We start from the raw sequence: 25,824 nt of genomic DNA, 5'->3' as shown, positions 1-25,824 counted from the left end.
AGACCCGTCATTCCCTACATGTAGGCGTGTGACACATACTGCTCCACCATGTTGGTGAAATGCTGCCTCCTGCTAAGACGTTCCATATGAGCTGCTGGTGCTGCTGTTTGTTGTGGCGTGCTGACAAAGCTTTTCCACATTTTGGCCATGCTAACCCTGCCTTCTGAGGTGCTGGCGGTGCCCTGGTTGCGTTGGCGACCTCTTCCTCCTCCTCCTCCTCTGCCTTGTGCTTCCACTGTGGCCCCGCTGTCAGGTGGGAATGCCAGCAGCATCGCGTCTACCAGCGTGCGCTTGTACTCACGCATCATGCGATCGCGCTCCAGTGAGTGAATTAAGGACAGTACGTTGTCTTTGTAACGGGGATCCAGCAGCGTGGCCACCCAGTAATCAGCACAAGTTAGAATGTGGGCAACGTTGTGGAGACACTGCAGCATGTAATTGCTCATGTGTGCCAGGCTGCCCAGAGGCAACGAAAGGCTGTCCTCTGTGGGAGGTGTATCGTCTGTGTCCTCTGTATCCCCCCAGCCACGCACCAGCGATGGCCATGAGCTGGCCTGGGTGCCACCCTGCTGTGAACATGGTTCCATCTCCTCCTCCATCTCCTCCTCCTTCCTCCTCATCCTCCAGAACTGTGCCCCTGCTGGACAATTGTGTCCCTGGCGTTTGTGTGTGCCGGAACCCACCCTCGGAGCCCCTTGTGAATGACTGCCCTGAAAGCCTTGGAAATGTTACCTCTTCATCCTCCTCCTCCTCCTCATCCTGTGCCACATCCTCTTCCATCATCGCCCGAATAGTTTTTTCAAGGAGGCATAGAAGTGGGATATGTAAAAAAGGGTTGGTGCGCTAAACTTAATATTCCACATAAACAATATATACAAACATAAATTGATTGTGAAAAATTCAAAAGAAAAAGTCCATTCTCTTGTGACAACGTGCAAAATGAATAAACTTTGAAGTGACTTGAAACAAATTGTGGATCCTGTAACTTTGATTGGATATATGTGATCACCACGTGAGACGATCCCCAGCACCAACAAGCTATTCTTCTTACCAGAAAGACAGGTTTATGTGTGAGTTGAACATATTAAACGACCACTCACTCCCCATGCAGCTTCACCCGAAGTGTGTGTATAAGCCGCTTACCAGATATCAATATGGTTTGAACATGGGAATATAATCTCCTCTCCTCAGAATAGGCTGTCTGTTGGTATGACGATCCCAATACAGAGTATAGTGTCTCCTTGTGGCTCTTGGAGCTCTGGATAGGGATTAGAGATGGTGCCGGGGCTCTCCCTTGCCTCTGGCAGGCTCAGCTCACAGTGTAGGCCTCAGTCGGCACAGCGCGTCTCCCCCAGCAACAGCAGCTTGTTTCCTGCGAAGCCCGGGCTAATCCTCCTCGGCAATCCCTGACAATAGGAGTGACATTCCCTCAGCGGCCTGGCTCTTGGTCTGTCCCCAGTACACAGTTCGGCCTCGGAGGGAAGGGGGGGCAGCGGTAGGTGTGTGTGTCGCTTAGCGGTATGTGCCCCCTTCTTGTCAGCTTCCTCTCTATTGTCAATATCAGTGCTGGGCTGAGTCCATGGCACACACATACAGAACACAAACTCAACCTAACCTGACTGACCGCCGGACCCGCCCCTAGAAGTGGGATAGTTAAGCTGACAACGGCGTCATCGGCACTGGCCATGTTGGTGGAGTACTCAAAACAGCGCAACAAGGCACACAGGTCTCGCATGGAGGCCCAGTTATTGGTGGTGAAGTGGTGCTGTTCCGCAGAGCGACTCACGCGTGCATGCTGCAGCTGACACTCCACTATGGCCTGCTGCTGCTCGCACAGTCTTTGCAGCATGTGCAAGGTGGAGTTCCACCTTGTGGGCACGTCACATATGAGGCGGTGAGCGGGAAGGCCGAAGTTACGCTGCAGCGCTGACAGGCGAGCAGCAGCAGGGTGAGAATGCCGAAAGTGCGCACAGACGGCCCGCACTTTCTGCAGCAGCTCTGACATATCGGGGTAGTTTTTAAGGAACCTCTGCACCACCAAATTCAGCACATGCGCCAGGCAAGGGATGTGCGTCAAACCGGCTAGGCCCAGAGCTGCTATGAGATTTCGCCCGTTATCGCACACCACCAGGCCGGGCTTGAGGCTCGCTGGCAGCAACCACTCATTTGTCTGCTGTTCCATGCTCCTCCACAACTCCTGCGCGGTGTGTGGTTTTTCCCCCTAGCAGGCAAGTTTTAAAACTGCCTGCTGTCGTTTACCCCTGGCCGTACTGAAGTTGGTGATGAAGGTGTTACACTGACCGGATGAGGAGGCGGTAGAGGATGAGGAAGCGGAGTAGGAGGAGTTAGGAACAGGAGGCAAACTGAAGCGCCCTGCAATCCTCGGTGGTGGAAGGACATGCGCCAAATTGCTATCCGCCTCAGGCCCATCCGCCACTGCATTTACCCAGTGTGCCGTTAGGGAGATATAACGCCCCTGACCGTGCTTACTGGTCCACGTATCGGTAGTTAGGTGGACCTTGCCACAGATGGCGTTGCGCAGTGCACACCTGATTTTTTCCCCCACTTGGTTGTGCAGGGAAGGGATGGCTTGCCTGGAAAAGTAGTGGCGGCTGGGCACAACGTACTGTGGGACAGCCACCGACATAAGGTTTTTAAAACTGTGCGTCTCCACCAGACGGAATGACAGCATTTCAAAGGCCAAGAATTTTGAAATGCTGGCATTCAGGGCCAGGGATCGCGGGTGGGTAGGGGGGTACTTCCTCTTCCTCTCAAGTGTTTGGGATATGGAAAGCTGAACGCTTCCACGGGACATTGTGGAGATGGTTGGTGACCCAGGTGGTGGTGTTGCCAGGTGGTGGTGTTGCTGACAGATCATCTGTTTGCGGGGTGGCAGGTGCCGGTATCACTACAGATGTGGATGGAGCGGCCGAGACTGCAGCAGAAGAGGAAGCAGGATGAGCCAGAGACGTTTCTTGGTTTTGAAGGTGTCTACTCCACTGCAGCTTGTGCTTTGCACTTAGATGCCTGACCATGCAGGTTGTGCTCAGGTTGAGAAGGTTTATGCCTCGCTTCAGGCTCTGATTGCACAGGGTGCAAACCACTCGTGTCCTGTCATCAGCACATTTTCTAAAGAACTTCCACGCTAGAGAACTCCTTTGAGCTGGCTTTGGTGCGCTCGTTCCCTTGCTGCATTGGGCAGTAGCAGGCGTAGTGTCTAGGGCATGGCTGCTCCGCTTCTGCACCCTACTCCCTCTTCTGCTGTGCTGGTGGCTCTGTGCGACCACCGCCTCTTCCTCCTAACTACTCAGGTCACCTGCATGACCTTCATTCCATGTGGGGTTGAGGACCTCATCGTCCTCCACATCATCTTCCACCCAGTCTTCACCCCTGCCCTCCTTGTCGGTCTCCACAATTCTGAACACGGCAGCAGTTGGCACCTGCGTTTCGTCATCATCAGAGACGTGCTGCGATGGTCCTTGCATGTACTCATCTTGAGAAATAAGTGGTTGGGCATCGCTGCACTCAATCTCTTCCACTTCTGGGGCAGGGCTAGGTGGATGGCCCTGGGAAACCCTGCTGACAGAGTCATCAAAAAGAAGAAGAGACTGCTGTATGGCTTGGGGATCAGACTGCTTGCCTGATTTGCAAGGGGGTGAGGTGAAAGACGGTTGGACATCGGCTGCAGGTGCCAACTCTGACCTTTCTGCAGTAGACTGGGTGGGAGACAATGTGAAGGAACTGGAGGCACTGTCAGCAGCAAACCAATCTACTAACGCCTCTACTTCTTCTGGCCTCATCACTTCTAGAGGCGTATGATGCCCTACCAAATACTGATGCAGGTTCTGTCGCCTACTCACACTTGAGGAAGGTGTTTCACTTGTGTGTGTAGCTGGCACAGATCGACCACGTCCTCTCCTTGCAACAGGAGCTCTACCAGCAGCACCACGACCCAGGCCACGGCCCCTATTTGACGGTCTCCTCATATTTCTGTAATTTATGATCTTGCCCTAGAAAGGTGTTTATTGAATAGCGGAACAAAACAACAACAGTATCGCATGGGTGTATCTCAAAGTCAAATATGCAAACTATGCCGCAATTTAATGTTTTTTACCCCAAAAGGGTGTATATTGAATAGCGGAATAGGAAAAAGGATAAAAAACGGTGTATCTCACACGTACAAACACAGACTAGGCCCCTATTAAAAATTTTTGTACCCTAAAGGGTGGATGAGGAAGAGGAGTAGGAGGAGTTGGGAACAGGAGGCAAACTGAAGCGCCCTGCAATCCTCGGCGGTGGAAGGAGATGCGCCAAACAAATTTAAAAGGTGTATCTCACACGCACCGATACAGAGTATCCCGCAATTTAATTTTTTACACTCAAACAGGGTGTATATTGAATAGCGGAATAGGACAAATTTTACAAAACGGTGTATCTCACATGTACAAACACAAACTAGGCCCCGATTACAATTTTTTGTACCTTAAAGGCAGGATGAGGAAGAGGAGTAGGAGGAGTTGGGAACAGGAGGCAAACTGAAGCACCCTGCAATCCTCGGCGGTAGAAGGAGATGCGCCAAACAAATTTAAAAAGGTGTATCTCACAGGTACCGATACAGACTAATTTAATTTTTTACACTCAAACAGGGTGCATATTGAATAGCGGAATAGGACAAATTTTACAAAACCGTGTATCTGTACCCTAAAGGCAGAATGAGGAGTAGGAGGAGTTCGGAACAGGCAGGAGGCAGACTGAAGCACCCTCAAATCCTCGGCAGTATGAGATGCGCCCCAAAAATTGGAAAGGTGTATCTCACACGTACCGACACAGACTATCCCGCAATTTAATTGTTTATACCCAAAGGTTTTGATTAAATAGCGGAATAGAAAATATGATATCAAAAGGTGTATGTATCTCACACGTACCGTCACAGAATATCCCGCAATTTAATTGTTTTTACCCAAAGGTATAGATTAAATAGCGGAATAGAAAATATTATCAAAAAAAGGTGTATGTATCTCACACGTACAGAACCAGACTAGGCCCCAATTACTATTTTTGTACCCCCAAAGGCAGAATGAGGAGTAGGAGGAGTTCGGAACAGGCAGCACCCTCAAATCTTCAGAAGTATGAGATGCGCCCCAAAAATTGGAAAGGTGTATCTCACACGTACCGACACAGACTATCCCGCAATTTAATTGTTTTTACCCAAAGGTGTAGATTGAATAGCGGAATAGAAAATATGATATCAAAAGGTGTATGTATCTCACACGTACCGACACAGACTATCCCGCAATTTAATTGTTTACACCCAAAGGTTTTGATTAAATAGCGGAATAGAAAATATTATCAAAAAAAGGTGTATGTATCTCACATGTACAGAACCAGACTAGGGCCCAATTACTATTTTTTGTACCCCCAAAGGCAGGATGAGGAGTAGGAGGAATTCGGAACAGGCAGCACCCTCAAATCTTCAGAAGTATGAGATGCACCCCAAAAATTGGAAAGGTGTATCTCACACGTACCAACACAGACTATCCCGCAATTTAATTGTTTATACCCAAAGGTTTTTATTGAATAGCGGAATAGAAAATATTATCAAAAAAAGTGTATGTATCTCACACGTACAGAACCAGACTAGGCCCCAATTACTATTTTTTCTACCCCCAAAGGCAGGATGAGGAGTAGGAGGAGTTCGGAACAGGCAGCACCCTCAAATGCTCGGAAGTATGAGATGCACCCCAAAAATTGGAAAGGTGTATCTCACACGTACCAACACAGACTATCCCGCAATTTAATTGTTTATACCCAAAGGTTTTTATTGAATAGCGGAATAGAAAATATTATAAAAAAAGTGTATGTATCTCACACGTACAGAACCAGACTAGGCCCCAATTACTATTTTTTCTACCCTCAAAGGCAGGATGAGGAGTAGGAGGAGTTCGGAACAGGCAGCACCCTCAAATCCTCGGAAGTATGAGATTCACCCCAAAAATTGGAAAGGTGTATCTCACACGTACCAACACAGACTATCCCGCAATTTAATTGTTTATACCCAAAGGTTTTTATTGAATAGCGGAATAGAAAATATTATCAAAAAAAGTGTATGTATCTCACACGTACAGAACCAGACTAGGCCCCAATTACTATTTTTTGTACCCCCAAAGGCAGGATGAGGAGTAGGAGGAGTTCGGAACAGGCAGCACCCTCAAATCCTCGGAAGTATGAGATGCACCCCAAAAATTGGAAAGGTGTATCTCACACGTACCAACACAGACTATACCGCAATTTAATTGTTTATACCCAAAGGTTTTTATTGAATAGCGGAATAGAAAATATTATCAAAAAAAGGTGTATGTATCTCACACGTACAGAACCAGACTATGCCCCAATTACTATTTTTTGTACCCCCAAAGGCAGGATGAGGAGTAGGAGGAGTACGGAACAGGCAGCACCCTCAAATCTTCAGAAGTATGAGATGAACCCCAAAAATTGGAAAGGTGTATCTCACACATACCAACACAGACTATCCCGCAATTTAATTGTTTATACCCAAAGGTTTTTATTGAATAGCGGAATAGAAAATATTATCAAAAAAAGGTGTATTTATCTCACACGTACAGAACCAGACTAGGCCCCAATTACTATTTTTTGTACCCCCAAAGGCAGGATGAGGAGTAGGAAGAGTACGGAACAGGCAGCACCCTCAAATCTTCAGAAGTATGAGATGCACCCCAAAAATTGGAAAGGTGTATCTCACACGTACCAACACAGACTATCCCGCAATTTAATTGTTTATACCCAAAGGTTTTTATTGAATAGCGGAATAGAAAATATTATCAATAAAAGGTGTATGTATCTCACACGTACAGAACCAGACTAGGCCCCAATTACTATTTTTTGTACCCCCAAAGGAAGGATGAGGAGTAGGAGAAGTACGGAACAGGCAGCACCCTCAAATCTTTAGAAGTATGAGATGAACCCCAAAAATTGGAAAGGTGTATCTCACACGTACCAACACAGACTATCCCGCAATTTAATTGTTTATACCCAAAGGTTTTTATTGAATAGCGGAATAGAAAATATTATCAAAAAACGGTGTATGTATCTCACATGTACAGAACCAGACTAGGCCCCAATTACTATTTTTTGTACCCCCAAAGGCAGGATGAGGAGTAGGAGGAGTACGGAACAGGCAGCACCCTCAAATCTTCAGAAGTATGAGATGCACCCCAAAAATTGGAAAGGTGTATCTCACACGTACCAACACGGACTATCCCGCAATTTAATTGTTTATACTCAAAGGTTTTTATTGAATAGCGGAATAGAAAATATTATCAAAAAAAGTGTATGTATCTCACACGTACAGAACCAGACTAGGCCCCAATTACTATTTTTTGTACCCCCAAAGGCAGGATGAGGAGTAGGAAGAGTACGGAACAGGCAGCACCCTCAAATCTTCAGAAGTATGAGATGCACCCCAAAAATTGGAAAGGTGTATCTCACACGTACCAACACAGACTATCCCGCAATTTAATTGTTTATACCCAAAGGTTTTTATTGAATAGCGGAATAGAAAATATTATCAAAAAAAGGTGTATGTATCTCACACGTACAGAACCAGACTAGGCCCCAATTACTATTTTTTGTACCCCCAAAGGAAGGATGAGGAGTAGGAGAAGTACGGAACAGGCAGCACCCTCAAATCTTCAGAAGTATGAGATGAACCCCAAAAATTGGAAAGGTGTATCTCACACGTACCAACACAGACTATCCCGCAATTTAATTGTTTATACCCAAAGGTTTTTATTGAATAGCGGAATAGAAAATATTATCAAAAAACGGTGTATGTATCTCACATGTACAGAACCAGACTAGGCCCCAATTACTATTTTTTGTACCCCCAAAAGCAGGATGAGGAGTAGGAGGAGTACGGAACAGGCAGCACCCTCAAATCTTCAGAAGTATGAGATGCACCCCAAAAATTGGAAAGGTGTATCTCACACGTACCAACACGGACTATCCCGCAATTTAATTGTTTATACTCAAAGGTTTTTCAAACAGGGTGTATATCAAGTGGATATAGGAGGAGTCCCCTGTAGTGCATTTGCACATCTCTCCCAGCAAGGAGTGTTGTCTCCAAGGGTTAGAAGGGCTGGATTCATCTCTTTTTCATGGATAGTGTAGGACCCACTGATAATGGGGTACTTTGACGCAGTAGTGGGCTTGAGCACGATATGGCCATATGGTGGGACCAAACCCCCATTTTTATTTATGGACTCTCTTCAGATTTGGTAGTAATTTCTTTTGCATTTGCGTGCTATTCTTTTTTAATATATATGTCTTTTGGTTCATAGCTGCAGCAGCTTTGGAAATACATGGGTATGCTCCCCCAAATTTTTTGCCTGTTTATTATGTATTCGGTCTGACCAGACTATCGAGGTTGAGCAGCCCTCCCCACCCCCCACACACACTTGTACTCAATCAGTGTCCACCATCAAGTGGATATAGGAGGAGTCCCCTGTAGTGCATTTGCACATCTCTCCCAGCAAGGAGTGTTGTCTCCAAGGGTTAGAAGGGCTGGATTCATCTCTTTTTCATGGATAGTGTAGGACCCACTGATAATGGGGTACTTTGACGCAGTAGTGGGCTTGAGCACGATATGGCCATATGGTGGGACCAAACCCCCATTTTTATTTATGGACTCTCTTCAGATTTGGTAGTAATTTCTTTTGCATTTGCGCGCTATTCTTTTTTAATATACAAACAATAGTATCTGGGGCCTAGTGTGCTTCTGTACGTGTGAGATACATACACTTTTTTGATCATATTTCCTATTCCGCTATTCAATAAAAACCTTTGGGGATCAGTTAAATTGCGGGATAGTCTGTGTTGGTACGTGTGAGATACACCTTTCCAATTTTTGGGACGCATCTCATACCGCCGAGGATTTGAGGGTGCTTCAGTCTGCCTCCTGCCTGTTCCGAACTCCTCCTACTCCTCATCCTGCCTTTAGGGTACAAAAAATTGTAATCGGGGCCTAGATTGTGTTTGTACGTGTGAGATACACCGTTTTGTAAAATTTCTCCTATTCCGCTATTCAATATACACCCTGTTTGAGTGTAAAAAATTAAATTGCGGGATAGTCTGTACCGGTACATGTGAGATACACCTTTTTAAATTTGTTTGGCGCATCTCCTTCTACCACCGAGGATTGCAGGGCGCTTCAGTTTTTGCTCCTGTTCCCAACTCCTCCTACTCCTCTTCCTCATCCTGCCTTTAGGGTACAAAAAATTGTAATCGGGGCCTAGTCTGTGTTTGTACGTGTGAGATACACCGTATTATAACATTTTTCCTATTCCGCTATTCAATATACACCCTTTTGGAGTGTAAGAAAATTAAATTACGGCATAGTCTGTATCGGTACGTGTGAGATACACCTTTAAAATTTGTTTGGCGCATCTCCTTCCACCGCCAAGGATTGCAGGGCGCTTCAGTTTGCCTCCTGTTCCCAACTCCTCCTACTCCTCTTCCTCATCCTCCCTTTAGGGTACAAAAAATTTTAGTCGGGGCCTAGTCTGTGTTTGTACGTGTGAGATACACCGTTTTTTTATCCTTTTTCCTATTCCGCTATTCAATATACACCCTTTTGGGGTAAAAAACATTAAATTGCGGCATAGTTTGCATATTTGACTGTCAGATACACCCGTGCGATACTGTTGTTGTTTTGTTCCGCTATTCAATAAACACCTTTCTAGGGCAAGATCATAAATTACAGAAATATGAGGAGACCGCCAAATAGGGGCCGTGGCCTGGGTCGTGGTGCTGCTGGTAGAGCTCCTGTTGCACGGAGAGGACGTGGTCGATCTGTGCCAGCTACACGCACAAGTGAAACACCTTCCACAAGTGTGAGTAGGCGACAGAACCTGCAGCAGTATTTGGTAGGGCATAATGCGCTTCTAGACGTGATGAGACCTGAAGAAGTACAGGCGATAGTAGATTGGGTTGCTGACAGTGCCTCCAGTTCCTTCACATTGTCTCCCACCCAGTCTACTGCAGAAAGGTCAGAGTTGGCACCTGCAGCCAATGTCCAACCGTCTTTCACCTCACCCCCTTGGAAATCAGGCAAGCAGTCTGAGCCCCAATCCATACAGCAGTCTCTTGTTCTTTTTGAGGACTCTGTCAGCAGGGTTTCCCAGGGCCATCCACCTAGCCCTGCCCCAGAAGTGGAAGAGATTGAGTGCAGCGATGCCCAACCACTTATTTCTCAAGATGAGTACATGCAAGGACCATCGCAGCACGTCTCCGATGATGACGAAACGCAGGTGCCAACTGCTGCGGCGTTCAGCATTGTGGAGACCGACAAGGAGGGCAGGGGTGAAGACTGGGTGGAAGATGATGTGGAGGACGATGAGGTCCTCGACCACACATGGAATGAACGTCATGCAGGTGACCTGAGTAGTTTGGAGGAAGAGGCGGTGGTCGCACAGAGCCACCAGCACAGCAGAAGAGGGAGCAGGGTGCAGAAGCGGAGCGGCCGTGCCCTAGACACTACGCCCGCTACTGCCCAACGCAGCAAGGGAACGAGCACACCAAAGTCAGCTCAAAGGAGTTCTCTAGCGTGGACGTTCTTTAGAAAATGTGCTGATGACAGGACACGAGTGGGTTGCACCCTGTGCAATCAGAGCCTGAAGCGAGGCATAAACCTTCTCAACCTGAGCACAACCTGCATGATCAGGCATCTAAGTGCAAAGCACGAGCTGCAGTGGAGTAGACACCTTCAAAACCAAGAAACGTCTCTGGCTCATCCTGCTTCCTCTTCTGCTGCAGTCTCGGCCGCTCCAGCCACATCTGTAGTGATACCGGCACCTGCCACCCCGCAAACAGAGGATCTGTCAGCAACACCACCACCTGGGTCACCAACCGTCTCCACAATGTCCCGTGGAAGCGTTCAGCTTTCCATCTCCCAAACACTTGAGAGGAAGAGGAAGTACCCCCTACCCACCCGCGATCACTGGCCCTGAATGCCAGCATTTCAAAATTCTTGGCCTTTGAAATGCTGTCATTCCGTCTGGTGGAGACGCACAGTTTTAAAAACCTTATGTCGGTGGCTGTCCCACAGTACGTCGTGCCCAGCCGCCACTACTTTTCCAGGCAAGCCATCCCTTCCCTGCACAACCAAGTGGGGGAAAAAATCAGGTGTGCACTGCGCAATGCCATCTGTGCCAAGGTCCACCTAACTACCGATACGTGGACCAGTAAGCACGGTCAGGGGTGTTATATCTCCCTAACGGCACACTGGGTAAATGCAGTGGCGGATGGGCCTGAGGCGGATAGCAATTTGGCGCATGTCCTTCCACCACCAAGGATTGCAGGGCGCTTCAGTTTGCCTCCTGTTCCTAACTCCTCCTACTCCGCTTCCTCATCCTCTAACACCTCCTCATCCGGACAGCGTAACACCTTCACCACCAACTTCAGCACGGCCAGGGGTAAACGACAGCAGGCAGTTTTAAAACGTGCCTGTTTGGGGGACAAACCACACACCATGCAGGAGTTGTGGAGGAGCATGGAACAGCAGACAAATGAGTGGTTGCTGCCAGCGAGCCTCAAGCCCGGCCTGGTGGTGTGCGATAACGGGTGAAATCTCATAGCAGCTCTGGGCCTAGCCGGTTTGACGCACATCCCTTGCCTGGCGCATGTGCTGAATTTGGTGGTGCAGAGGTTCCTTAAAAACTACCCCGATATGTCAGAGCTGCTGCAGAAAGTGCGGGCCATCTGTGCGCACTTTCGGCATTCTCACCCTGCTGCTGCTCGCCTGTCAGCGCTGCAGCGTAACTTCGGCCTTCCCGCTCACCGCCTCATATGTGACGTGCCCACAAGGTGGAACTCCACCTTGCACATGCTGCAAAGACTGTGCGAGCAGCAGCAGGCCATAGTGGAGTTTCAGCTGCAGCATGCACGCGTGAGTCGCTCTGCGGAACAGCACCACTTCACCACCAATAACTGGGCCTCCATGCGAGACCTGTGTGCCTTGTTGCGCTGTTTTGAGTACTCCACCAACATGGCCAGTGCCGATGACGCCGTTCTCAGCTTAACTATCCCACTTCTATGCCTCCTTGAAAAAACAATTCGGGCGATGATGGAAGAGGATGTGGCACAGGATGAGGAGGAGGAGGATGAAGAGGTAACATTTCCAAGGCTTTCAGGGCAGTCATTCGCAAGGGGCTCCGAGGGTGGGTTCCTGCACACACAAACGCCAGGGACACAATTGTCCAGCAGGGGCACAGTTCTGGAGGATGAGGAGGATGAGGAGGAGGAGCTGGAGGAGGAGATGGAACCATGTTCACAGCAGGATGGCACCCAGGCCAGCTCATGGCCATCACTGGTGCGTGGCTGGGGGGATACAGAGGACACGAACGATACACCTCCCACAGAGGACAGCCTTTCGTTGCCTCTGGGCAGCCTGGCACACATGAGCGATTACATGCTGCAGTGTCTCCACAACGACCGCCGAGTTGCCCACATTCTAACTTGTGCTGATTACTGGGTGGCCACGCTGCTGGATCCCCGTTACAAGGACAACGTACCGTCCTTAATTCACTCACTGGAGCGCGATCGCAAGATGCGCGAGTACAAGCGCACGCTGGTAGGCGCGATGCTGCTGGCATTCCCACCTGACAGCGGGGCCACAGTGGAAGCACAAGGCAGAGGAGGAGGAGGAGGAGAAAGAGGTCGCCAACGCAACCAGGGCACCGCCAGCACCTCAGAAGGCAGGGTTAGCATGGCCGAAATGTGGAAAAGCTTTGTCAGCACGCCTCAACAAACAGCAGCACCAGCAGCTCATATGGAACGTCTTAGCAGGAGGCAGCATTTCACCAACATGGTGGAGCAGTATGTGTGCACACGCCTAGACGTACTGAATGAGGGGTCTGCCCCCTTCAACTTCTGGGTCTCCAAGTTGGGCACATGGCCTGAGCTTGCCCTTTACGCCTTGGAGGTGCTGGCATGCCCTGCAGCCAGTGTATTATCTGAACGGGTATTTAGCACGGCTGGGGGCGTTATCACAGACAAGCGCAGCCACCTGTCCAGAGACAATGTGGACAAGCTCACGTTCATTAAAATGAACCAGGCATGGATCTCACGGGACTTTTCCGTACCTTGTGCAGAATAGCGATGGATACCGACCTTACCCAGCCATTGTTCCATTTTTGCTCTTTCTCACTCTTTTGGGGTGTACCCTCATTTAAAATTTGTGAAAAGAAGCAGTGTTGGCTACCTCGTCCTCCTCAGGGCCAGATTAACGTAGGGGCTATTGGAGCTGCAGCTCCAGGCCCCTACCTTTATATAGGCCCCGGGTTGGCCATATTCACTGTTACCGCCCTTCTGTCACTTGTAAACACAGAAGTCTGGCTTCTATGCTCGCTTCCCCAGGCAGCTCCCTCAGAACCTCCCCACACAGCACGAAGGCCGGACAAGGAGGGACAGTTGCCGATGCATGGATGTGTTTATGGGCTTCAGAGACAGCATCCCATGTGGAATTAGGCATGCATGGCTGCACCCTTCCTCCTCTGGGTGCATGCCAAGGCACGGCCCTTAAGGCCCTTCAAAATCCTCAGCACCAAGCCCATGATGCTCTTAATCTGGCCCTGGTCCTCCTCCACCGCCGCTTCCACCTACACCGCCCATAGGTGTGCGCAGCCTATTGCATTATATTATATTAAATACACATGCATGTGTTTGCCTACATGTACATGGCCCGATACATTACTCTCCCTGCTGGCAAAGAGAAATAGAGCAGAGCAGGTCCGAGGGAGATCTTTCCCATCTCCTCACTGGCAAACAGAGCGATAATGCTATGTGCCCTAGGTGATTAGGGTGTGCCCAGGTACACCCGGCACACCCTGGGCACATGCCTATGACACCGCCACATCCACCACCACCTCAACCTCCCTCCTACTTCATATGGGCCTCGTCCTTCAGAGATGAAGAACATTGTTTTATTTTTCTGTTTTTTTTTTGTTGTTTTAAGTTATTTCCCTATCCACATTTGTTTGCAGAGCACTTGCCATGCTCTTAACTACGTTTTGCTGCCATTTGCAGCAGTCTAGCCCTTTCCATTGGTGTTTTAGAGCCATTTTAGTGCCTGAAAGTTCGGGTCCCCATTGACTTCAATGGGGTTCGGTGTCCTGGAAAAGTTCGGCAAAAGTCCTGGACACGGACCCGGACTTGTTTTTAAAGTTCGGCCGAACCCGCCGAACACGGACATCCAGGTGTCCGCTCAACTCTACTCATTATATTTCCTAATGCTGCTTCTCAGCTATGAAATTTAAAGTACACACTCTTTAAGGTTGTGTGGCCTAGCAGTGATACCTTACATTAAACATCGAGTTGCACTCTTTACTGCCTGAAATTGTGCTTTGAGGTATGTGCAAATAATTCCTGAAAACATTTTTCTCCTTTGTTCCAGGAAGAATAAAGTAAAAATTTTGGGCTTACAGTTGGAGCCTGCCTGCTCTCTCCCTCTCGAATTGCCTCTTATAAGTACTATCTCTGCCCTGTGCAGAATATCTGTATGCTTTCTAGAAATATGTTACAAAAAAATAAGTCTGCCTCCAATTATGAAGGATGAGATTCTCTGACTGAACTCTGTAAAATGCTTGATTAATACTTCTGCAAATAGACAGTCAAATTTAACTATTTAAAGGTAATTTTGCATGCTCTGTGTCAGGTAGGTATTTTTTATAAATTCAGTTCAGTTTTTATGGGTCGTTTTTCTGAAAAAGCACAAGCTAATTTATAATTTAGGAGATAAGACCTGCCTGGTCTCTCTGTTTTGCATCACTAGGGTAAAAACACTTACGTACATGGCATCCCGCATGTCCATACAATATTTCTGGCTCTTGACTGTGACATAGTAAACTCAGTTATTGTTATTATAAATAAAATATGCTTCATTTCTTCCTCTGCCACAGAAACCAAGGAAATATACTTATTTAATGGGCAGCGAATCTTTACAATATCTAGGGCTGCCCTGTTTGTAACATCATAACCTAACTGTTTTTTTTTTTCTTGGAAGACATTGGCTCATCTCTCACTGCATTGCTGCCTTGGGCCCTAATAACATTTTCTGCATGCTCTTCAGCTACTATGTGAATATTATTTTTGCTTTTGTCTTTGAAAATTGTGATTTTTAATTTTTGTTGTTCAGCATAACAACTGTGGGTTTTTCGCATTGTGGTTGGCATACAATACAGTGTGTTACTGAATAGTAGATTACAAGAAGCTATGCTCTGTGACTTGTTTTGCTCTGTTTGGCAATTTATTTGATATTGAAAGCCTAAGTTTTCGGATGTATTGCCACTTACTTCTACGCAAAAAAATCTTTTGGAAAAAACTACCTACTACAAAAGTAAAGTAAATGGCCAGACTCTTGTACCTAAGAGTCTACACATTCTGTAATTCCACACGCAGCTTTAAGGCACCCAAGCATGTTATTTAAAGGAATTTTATATTTTCTATTCGGCCCTTTTAGCAACTATAAAATGGCCTCTCCCCATTAAGTGATAATATTTAAACTTTTTTTTTCCCAGATCAGTGCCCTCTCTTTGTCAATCCCTTGACCTTTATCTTAGAGAAATTGTTGAAAATGAAAGTTTGGATCAAATTCAATTTCCATACTTAGATAACATTTACTGTACTGAACCCAGGTAGGATAGTCTAATTTCTAGACATTTTAAAAAGATACAGTATTTCTCACACACAAAATGGTCATACTTGGAATTACACTCCAGTATGGGGATACTACTGTAAATGTGTGAGACTATTTCCCAACCTAGCAGCATAGAGCGAGCCTTAATCCAAGTATCACCTTCAGGCTTTTTATTACTGGATTTGATTTTCTAATTAATTATCCTATCTTTTATGTACTGTGCAGGAAATCTGAACATCATCTCTAGTATTGAGGCCTCCTAGCCGGTGCTGGTTTTAGACAAAATTAGGCCCTGGCCAAAAATATAGCGGGAATGTATGCTGAAATATTGTACTGATACTCACACTGGCATTAAAAGCAGGTGTTTGAGGGGCGGTAAAAATGCCCTCAAATGCCTATGCAATTGATACAATGGACAGCACACATAAAAACATGAAGCGTTAGCATCGCAAAATTCAAACCTCATGTCGAGTCAGGAGGTGTTTGAAGCCTTTCAATGCCTCCTTTTCATGTCTATGGTAACGCGCCACAACCACGCTGGAATACGATTATGGCACATTTGCAGTGTGGTTGCGACGCATTAGTACAATGAGAATTTTAGCTGGTTGTTAAGGAGCAGGCCGGGAAGCTGGTTGCTGTGTCCTTAATAACCAGTAAGTCATCAGCCACTGACAGCTGAAAGAAAAAAAAAGTTCCCTCCCCAGTCCATACCAGACCCTTCGGTATGGCAATTACAGCTGCAAGTCTTTTTGGGTATATCTCTACTAGCTTTGCACATCTTGAGAGGGAAATTTCTGCCCATTTTTCTTTGCAAAATAGCTCAAGCTCTGTCAGATTGGATGTAGAGCGTCTGTGAACAGCAATGTTTTGCATAAATTTATTTAACTATTGCATGGTTGATCATTGATCACATGCATATAGTTTTTTTGTGCAACCACTTGTTATCCAGCTCTGTGCACATTATTTAATTTATATGTTTAATGTATTTTACACATGTATAATTAGTTATGCACTTGTCACTAGGGATGATCGAACTTTTGAAAAGTTCGGTTCGACCAGAACACCCGAATTTCCCAAAAGTTCGGTTCGGATTTCAGAACCCCATTGAAATCAATGGGACCCGAACTTCGGTAATCAAAAAACACAATTTTTAAGCCCTAAAACCCAATAAATGCCCCTAAAAAGTGCCTAGGGTTCTGGGTCATGCCCCATTAACTATTAATCACACAAAAAAAGTTCTTAAAAATTGTCATTTTTGATAAAAAAGCCAATTATTGAAAAAAAAAAAAAAAAAGAGAGAGAGATTTTGATTTTGACTTTGGATTTAGTATCTGGGGGGTCTAAAAGGTGTACATGTGAAGTTTCAGCTCTGTAGCATGTCCAGAACCATGAAAAAAAAAAAAGATAATTTTTCACTAGAACAGGGATGTGGGACCCTCCTTTAACACCTATATGATCTTTTTTTCTGGTTCTGGACATGCTACAGAGCTGAAACTTCACAGGTACACCTTTTAGACCCCCCAGACACAAAATCACACAAAAAAGTTCTTAAAAATTGTCATTTTTGATAAAAAAGCCAATTATTGAAAAATAAAAAAAAAAAAAAAAGAGATTTTTTGATTTTTATTTATTAGTGTGAGGAAAGGGATATCTAGTGTAGTTAGAGTGCTCCTTTACACTTAAGTTAGCTTCAAAAATTTAGTTTCTGTAGGGAAAGTGTTAAGTGTAAGGGGACCGTAGTGTAGTGTAGTGTAGGGTTAACTGGCAGTGACTGCTATGGCAGGGTGACAAAACCCTTCCATAGCAGGGTGACCACTATAGAGAAATGATCATTTCTCTGAATTGCTTCGGCACACCCATATGGCTTCTCACCAGCCAAGCATTTTTTATGCTGCAGGGGCTGCCACTGCCAGTGCTTTTTTGAGGACATGTTTGATGTCAGACATGACATCTGAACATGTGTATAGGGGGTATATATACACATATATGTCTGTATATATACCCCTAGACATATATAGGTGTGATAGTAGCAGAAATAAATGCTTGCGCTAATGAAATCATTTACAGTAATATATTTCTGCTACTATCACACCTATATATGACTAGGTGTCTATAAACATATAATTATGTTTGTATATATACCACTATACACAAGTTCAGATGTTTTGCCTGCCTCAAGAACCCAAAAAAATGCCAAAAAAACGCTAGCGTCAAAAAAAAAAATGCCCAGGTGTGTTTTTGCTGGCATTTTTTGGGGGGTTTTGGAGGCAGGCAAAACATCTGAACTTGTGCACAGTACCACTATACACAAGTTCAGAAGTTTTTCCTGATGTTTTTCAAACCTACAAACCACAAACCTACAAACGATCTTTTTTTTTATGGTTCTGGACATGCTACAGAGCTGAAACTTCACATGTACACTTTTTAGACCCCCCAGATCTGAAATCCAATCTCTTTTTTTTTTTTTTTTTCACTAATTGGCTTTTTTATCAAAAATGACAATTTTTAAGAACTTTTTTGTGTGATTTTGTGTCTGGGGGGTCTAAAAGGTGTACCTGTGAAGTTTCAGCTCTGTAGCATGTCCAGAACCAGAAAAAAAAGGATTGTATGTATTAGAAAACTTTCAGCTCAGGGGGTTAGCTTCTCTCCTCGGTTTTCACACCTTGCCGGTTTCAAAGCAGGCATTTTTTTGGGTTCTTTGCAGTCAGGAAAAACATCTGAACTTGTGTATAGTGGTACTGTGCACAAGTTCAGATGTTTTGCCTGCCTCCAAAACCCCCCAAAAAATGCCAGCAAAAACACACCTGGGCATTTTTTTTTTTGACGCTAGCGTTTTTTTGGCATTTTTTTGGGTTCTTTTGAAGCAGGCAAAACATCTGAACTTGTGTATAGTGGTATATATAAACACATAATTATATGTATATAGACACCTAGCCATATATAGGTGTGATAGTAGCAGAAATATATTACTGTAAATGATTTCATTAGCGCAAGCATTTATTTCTGCTACTATCACACCTATATATGTCTAGGGGTATATATACAGACATATATGTGTATATATACCCCCTATACACATGTTCAGATGTCATGTCTGACATCAAACATGTCCTCAAAAAAGCACTGGCAGTGGCAGCCCCTGCAGCATAAAAAATGCTTGGCTGGTGAGAAGCCATATGGGTGTGCCGAAGCAATTCAGAGAAATGATCATTTCTCTATAGCGGTCACCCTGCTATGGAAGGGTTTTGTCACCCTGCCATAGCAGTCACTGCCAGTTAACCCTACACTTCACTACGGTCCCCTTACACTTAACACTTTCCCTACAGAAACTAAATTTTTGAAGCTAACTTAAGTGTAAAGGAGCACTCTAACTACACTAGATATCCATTCCTCACACTAAAAATAGCTAAATGACACTTTTAAAGTAAAATTAACAGAACTGCTTCCACTCTCTTCCATGTCCAGTATAACAATGCTAGGAATATGGCGGGGGCGATCTTATATACTGGGGGGCGTATTCACTAATGATTGGTCTAGGGACCCCCTAGTCACTCCAATCACATTCCTATCATTCTCCTGCCCCCTCAATTGGCTTTTGCTAATGGTTCTGGTCCAATCACGGGCTATTAAAGCCCATATCCTGAAGCATTGCATTTTGGTCGGTTCTGGTTGCCGAATTCCGAATTTTTTGGGCAAAAAGTTCTAAATTCGGCCGAACCTCGAACACCCAATGTTCGGGCCGAAACGATGGTCGACCCGAACCGTTCGATGATCCCTACTTGTCACTTTAGGATATTAATTGATATTTATTTATTATTTGTACAGTTGCGCCGATTTCTATCTATCTTGGTTTATTGCATCACTGCACTTCTGTGCAGATAATTGCCAGCAATTGTAAGTCTGTTTAGACAGCCCTAGACCTCCTTAGTGCCTGATCCTAATTACCTTTAAATTACATGCAAACATCGCCCTTTAACCAACACTGTGAGCTTGCTGCTTTATATATTTTTTAATTAAAAATCTTTTTAGTATAAATCTTGGCCCTCTACATATTACAATGTTGGCCATATAGTTCATCTATTTATGGCATTTTGTACCACCCCATACATTGTTACAAATAGGCATGTGTCATACCATTCTTTTTGTATGTCAGGACTAGTTATGATGTTTTTACTTTTAGGACTTTAATTACACTGTTTGACCTCTCTCTACCTGACTATCAGAGACCTTATCTAACCTTTATTGGCTATTGAGTGGTCTCTCAGGTGAGCCCCTAAAGTACTTGATTATGACCATTTTTACTACCATTACTCTTTTGTATTATGCCCTTCATGTACATTTTAACTTTTCTTCATAGCTCTATGGGTTATTGTTCACAACTATGATTAAACTCGATTGGTTTTTCCACAAGTCTGGGTGTAACAGGTTAAGGTCCACTTAATGCGGTGCCTTTTTCTTTAAATCAGTAAATACAGTTTATACAGACATTTGATATTTTTCTTTTATATCTGTAGAGGCCATACATTGCCAATCCCCTACAATATTTAACTGCAGCCCCAGTTGGATAAGGTTCACCGTTTTTGTGGACACTTTAACAAGTATATCTCAAATTAACCTTGCTGGCTCCTCCGATCACCCCCTTGACTTACCTTTTTGTAAGCATCTTTACTGTATGTTATACTCACCTATAGTATCTTTGATTTTGTTTTTATATCCTTCCATGATATCTTTATTATATGGATTCTCATGTTCTCTCCTTGTTGGGGTTTCCCCTGATTGCATGGCTGCAATTACGGATTGCTCCCCCAATTAGGCTTAAATCTGTCAGCCTGTTACCAATCAGTAGTCTATTAGATTTTATTATTGTCATCAGTGATTGTATTCCAACTTAAACTATTCAGAAAGCTGTATATTTTAATTCTTGTTTCTGATAGAGTAGCTAACAATGAATGTTTTGTCATATAGAGTGATGAACCAGAGCTCCAGATGAAGCATATCTGCGAAACATGTCAGCCTAGCTCATACTCCGTCTACCACTGACATCTGTGACCATCCTATCTACAGATCCCTGGGAGGAGAAGTTTTATCTCTTTGCCTCCCTTTGGGGGGATACTTACAATATGGTTAATGTCACACAGTCTATGTACATCTACGTGTGTACTGTATAATGCAGTAGTTTGGAATTACCTACCTTCTTTTTTCTTCTTCTTCTTTTGCTGATTACTTGTATGTGTTGGCAATTGTTTGCCATTTACTTGTTCAATTTAATCTGTCAACAAAAAATGTTATATTTTATATACCTGTGCCAGTAAAGTCCATGTTTTCCCAATTCTCATTTTCCCATACACCAACTAGGCCTATTATCCCTGATTAAAACTGTCCTGCTGCAGGCCAATTTTACACTGCTTTATTCTCTGCAGTATCATATTTTTTGCCCCAGGTTGTGCACTTTGTTTCTAGCAAATTTGGATCTACCATTTTTATTCAAAATTGCAATGCTGCTGGCAAAGTTACACTGTTGTGCTAGCTGTGGTTACCTAATTCTTGTAGTAAAGCACCTGCCTTCACTCTTTTTCTCTAGAAAATATGGCTAGTTCTTTAAAATGTCCTGCTTTGGCCAGTTTTACACTGCTGTATCATTTGCAGCCTCATAATTCCTAATGAAGGCTTGATTGAAATTGGCCAGTGGCAGGATTGTACTGCATTAGTGACAGCCTCAGTGAACTACTAGCCAATTTCTATCTTGCGGTCAAAGAAGACCTATTACCGTTTCAAATAAAGCATGTGTCACTGTTTTTTTTTTCAAAATAAGTAGCAAAGCTAATTGTAAAAGAAAAAAAATAATTCCACAGCCAAAAATGCACTGGAAGTTTACACTGCTGCGGAGAATGTCCTTGAAAATCATATCCTTTTATTAAAAGGATTTGTGTAATTTTTATTGTTCCCCTCATGTAAACCTCACGCAAAGACATTTCCCCCTTTTTTTTTTTGCATTTGTACATGTCCCCTTTGTCAGTGCTCAGCTTCTCATACCTTTTTGACAGTAGTTTGCCTATTAGCTTTAAACATTCACCCCTCTCTAGACTTCAATGAGATACACTAGTAAGTTCAGGTTCACAGAATTTCAAACAAGATTTGCTGTATCCTTGATAAATCCATCCCAGGCAATTAACCCCCTTAGCGGTATCCCCAAGCGTGACTCGGTGTGGATTTTTCCTGCTACTATCGGTATCCCCGAGTCACGCTCGGGGTGGATGTGCAGAGCGTGCAGCGGTATCACTTACCTTCTCCTGGCGATCCAGCGATGATCTCCCATTGCTGTGATCACCAGCCGAGATCCCCGCTGCTCGTCCGTCGGTATGAGGACTTCCTGGTTCCGTTCCCTGCAGCAGCAATGCTGCATGGGAGCGGAACCAGTGAGGGAAATTCAAAGTTGCACCAAACATAAACATATAAAAAGGAGGTGATAGAGTGTAATCTGAGAGGATTACACTGTATCACTTTGGTAAAAGACAGTGCCCTTTCAGTGCCCCTTGCCATTGTCATTTGTGAGAAATAAAATCATTTGAAAATGGCATCAAAAAAGCGCTGTCCTACATATGCGCTTTTGGATCAGATGAGCGACTGCAACAGGGGCAGCGACATGGAGCTGCTCGCAGAACAGAGTGACAGTGAGTCGTGGGGAGATTTGTCATCTGACTCTGACACCGACACTGATCCAGAAAGTGACGCCGATGATCCCGCATCTGACCTAAGTGATGTGCGCACTTGGTGCCCTCTAAACAGCGATGCGGACCAGGCAGCGCCCCCAAGATTCCGATTCACTGGATCTCCTGGGATGAAGGTGGATGTGGAGAGTGACAACCCTCTGGCACACCTGAAATTATTTCTAACTGAGGAGGTCATTCTAAAAATCGTCACTGAAACCAACCGCTACCATGAGCAGCAATCCGCTACGCTGCGCGCCAGATATTCCAGATCCAGAAAATGGGAACCGGTCAGTAAAGAGGACATCTGGAAGTTTCTGGGACTCATCATCCTTCAGGGGGTGGTGGGGAAACCGCTCCAGAAATGGTATTGGACCACCAATAAGCTGGCCACTCCATTTTTTGGCACAGTGATGTCCGAATATCGTTTTTCACTGATCATGAAAAATTTACACTTCTCCAATAACAAAGAGTTTGATGAGGCCACGCATCCTGCGCCCAAACTCAAAAAAATCTGGGAGGTGTGCCAAATGATTGTCACCAACTTCCAGCGGACCTATGTGCCAGACAGGGATGTCAGTGTGGACGAAAGTCTGATGGCTTACAAGGGACGCCTGAGCTGGATCCAATTTATTGCATCCAAAAGAGCGCGGTTCGGCATCAAATTTTATATGCTCTGTGAATCATCCACAGGATATATATGGAATGCTATCATTTACACTGAGAAAGGTACCAAGTTCAATCCCAGGTACAGCGGCTATGGGATGGCCACATCCTCTGTCCTTTCACTGCTGGACCCACTGCTGAACCAGGGATATTGCGTAACAACGGACAATTTTTACAGCTCTCCGGAAACTTTATGAGGTTTTGCTCCTAAACAAAACAGATGGGTATGGTACTGTTAGGCCAAACCGGCGTGACATGCCATCAATGTTTAGCAGGAAAAAGCTAAAAAAAGGAGAGATGGTTGCCTTTCAAAAGGGTAAAATGATGGCAATGCGGTGGCGAGACAAAAAGGACGTGTGTCTCATGAGCACCGTGCACAGCACCTCCACTGCCATGGTCCACACAAAACACGGAACAGATGTGCTGAAGCCACAAGTCGTGATCGATTATAATCACACAATGGGAAGTGTCGACCGAGCCAATCAGGCAATGACATTTTACCCGGCGATGCGGAAGCAACAAAAAAAGTACTACAAAAAGATTTTCAGGCATTTCCTTGAACACTGCCTTTGGAACGCCTATATCCTTTATAAAGCAAACTCTACCATACCTCTTGTTCATTCGGACTTTATCTGGAAGGTGGCTGAGCAGATTTTCGTCAACCACCCGACGCCATCAGTATCTGCTAACAGACCCGGACGACGCGCTGTTGACGTTGGCAATCCAGAACGCCTGACAGGCCGTCATTTTGTAGACTTTGTACCGCCAACCGCAAGAAAGTTAGCGCCTACCAGGATGTGCGTCGTTTGCTGTTGTTGGACTTTGTCTAGTTCCATGCTTCAAACTGTTTCACACTCAGGATGTGTATTGAATTTCTTTGTTTGACAAATTTCATTATTTTTCATTGCATTATTGAATAAAATTATATTATTGATTAGATTATAATTCATGTGTTTGTGTTTCAAATTTATCCCATCTGGGATGTCTACTAGAGTCTTGTTTTGGTAAGTTTTAAGTAAGTATTTACTAAGAATTGTAGGCCTTTAAGACATAACGTCTTTGAAAATGCCCAGTAGGCGGGCGAAACACGTTGATGCACTTCCGGTACGGCTCTTGGGTGATTTGTCACTTCCGGTTTACTTCCTGGATTGGCAGTGGAACGAACGCTAACAGCGGTGGCCACAAGCATCTGTTCCTTGTACATTGCACCATTTATCTTTCTGTTTGTGAGTATAATTTTATCTACTGGCATAATAAATTTATCTAAACATACTACACTATATTGGCCTTTTTGTTTCCTCGCTTGGGGTCCATGGAGGAGTGTTGGATCGATCGGATAGGAAACAGTATGGTGTTACAATATCCCTAAAAGGAGGCATCACGATTTATGATATCCCCAGAAGGCTGCAACATCTTGATTGATCTTTCAAGCATGTTATATGTTTCTATTTGGTGAGTAGGGAGCCAAGAGGGTTGGAAAGTCACCTGAGCACCAATTAGATTACCAGCACTTGAGCACTTTTGGGATTTTATTCACATATAAAAAGGACTTATTATTTTGCACTATTTATTTTTATAAAATTATAACAAATTTCTTGTGTCCATATTTATATATTACAATTTATATATATATATTTTTTTTAGTGTTTGCATTGGTCAATATTTGCGAGCGCTGTTTTAAATTTGATCATCTCTTTAATACATAACGCCAAATTTCCATGCAAAAAATTGTACCGCTTTTGGTACATAATTCCTGACATAATCATACCGCCAGGGAGGTTAATGCCTGCAGAAAATAAACAACCCATGGGTGACAACATTGTATTAATGTAAACCCTGCATATAGTGGTTGTGCCATTCACTTCAAACCTCATACTCTCTGGGAGTGGGTGTGTTGGTACACAAATAAGTGCAAGCAATGTATATAAGATATTAACATGTTGATCCTATGCTTGTAACTTCAGTCAATATATATCGGGCCCAGGTGGTGGCGCAGCTGTCTGAAAAATATAGGGAAGACATGTTCTTTGGCACATCAAGACATTTAACTCTATTAAATGACCCTTTCAACTGCAATTTGGATTCAGTCAAAACTTTAGAAGATCAACAAAAAATTTGGTTGGTTAAATTTGGATTTATGTTAGCTACCGCACACTACATATGAAACAATGACCAAGGTGCACTCACGGAGTAATGTCAGAATAAATAATCCAGATTTGTTGGAGGCGCTCACAGATCTTGAAAAAGGAGCTAGTACAAACCAGCAATGTTTTTTGTATTGACATTTTAGCAGCATAAAGATATAAATAACCGCGCTAAGCACAAAACATACAATGATATTCTGTATATGACCAATAAATTAAGCAGCAGCTGTAGTGGGAAACACTATAATCAAGATTGTAAAACAAAGTCGCGCTATATCTGAGAATGTAGGATAATCTAATTGACAGATGGTAAGTGAACATATAAATTAAAAATGTCCAAACATTTGACACAGCATGTGTCTAAAGTCCAAGTATAAAAAAGTCCAAATAAAAAAGAGGTCCAGTATAGAGTGCAGTATAGAGGAAAATGAATCCACCACCATAGGTCACTTCTTCCGCCGCTAGTGTGGCATGCTGAAAATATGCTATGCGCTTACCAGATCTAACAAAGATATCAGCATCGAACACAATACATGGACATCAATGGGCTAAACCCAGTGCGGTACTCCTCTCCTGGATGTTCACTCAGTGGACAGAG

The sequence above is a fragment of the Pelophylax lessonae genome, assembly GCF_965119305.1.
Source record: "Pelophylax lessonae genome assembly, chromosome: 1".
Lineage (NCBI taxonomy): Eukaryota > Metazoa > Chordata > Amphibia > Anura > Ranidae > Pelophylax > Pelophylax lessonae.
This window is presented reverse-complemented; position numbering follows the sequence as displayed.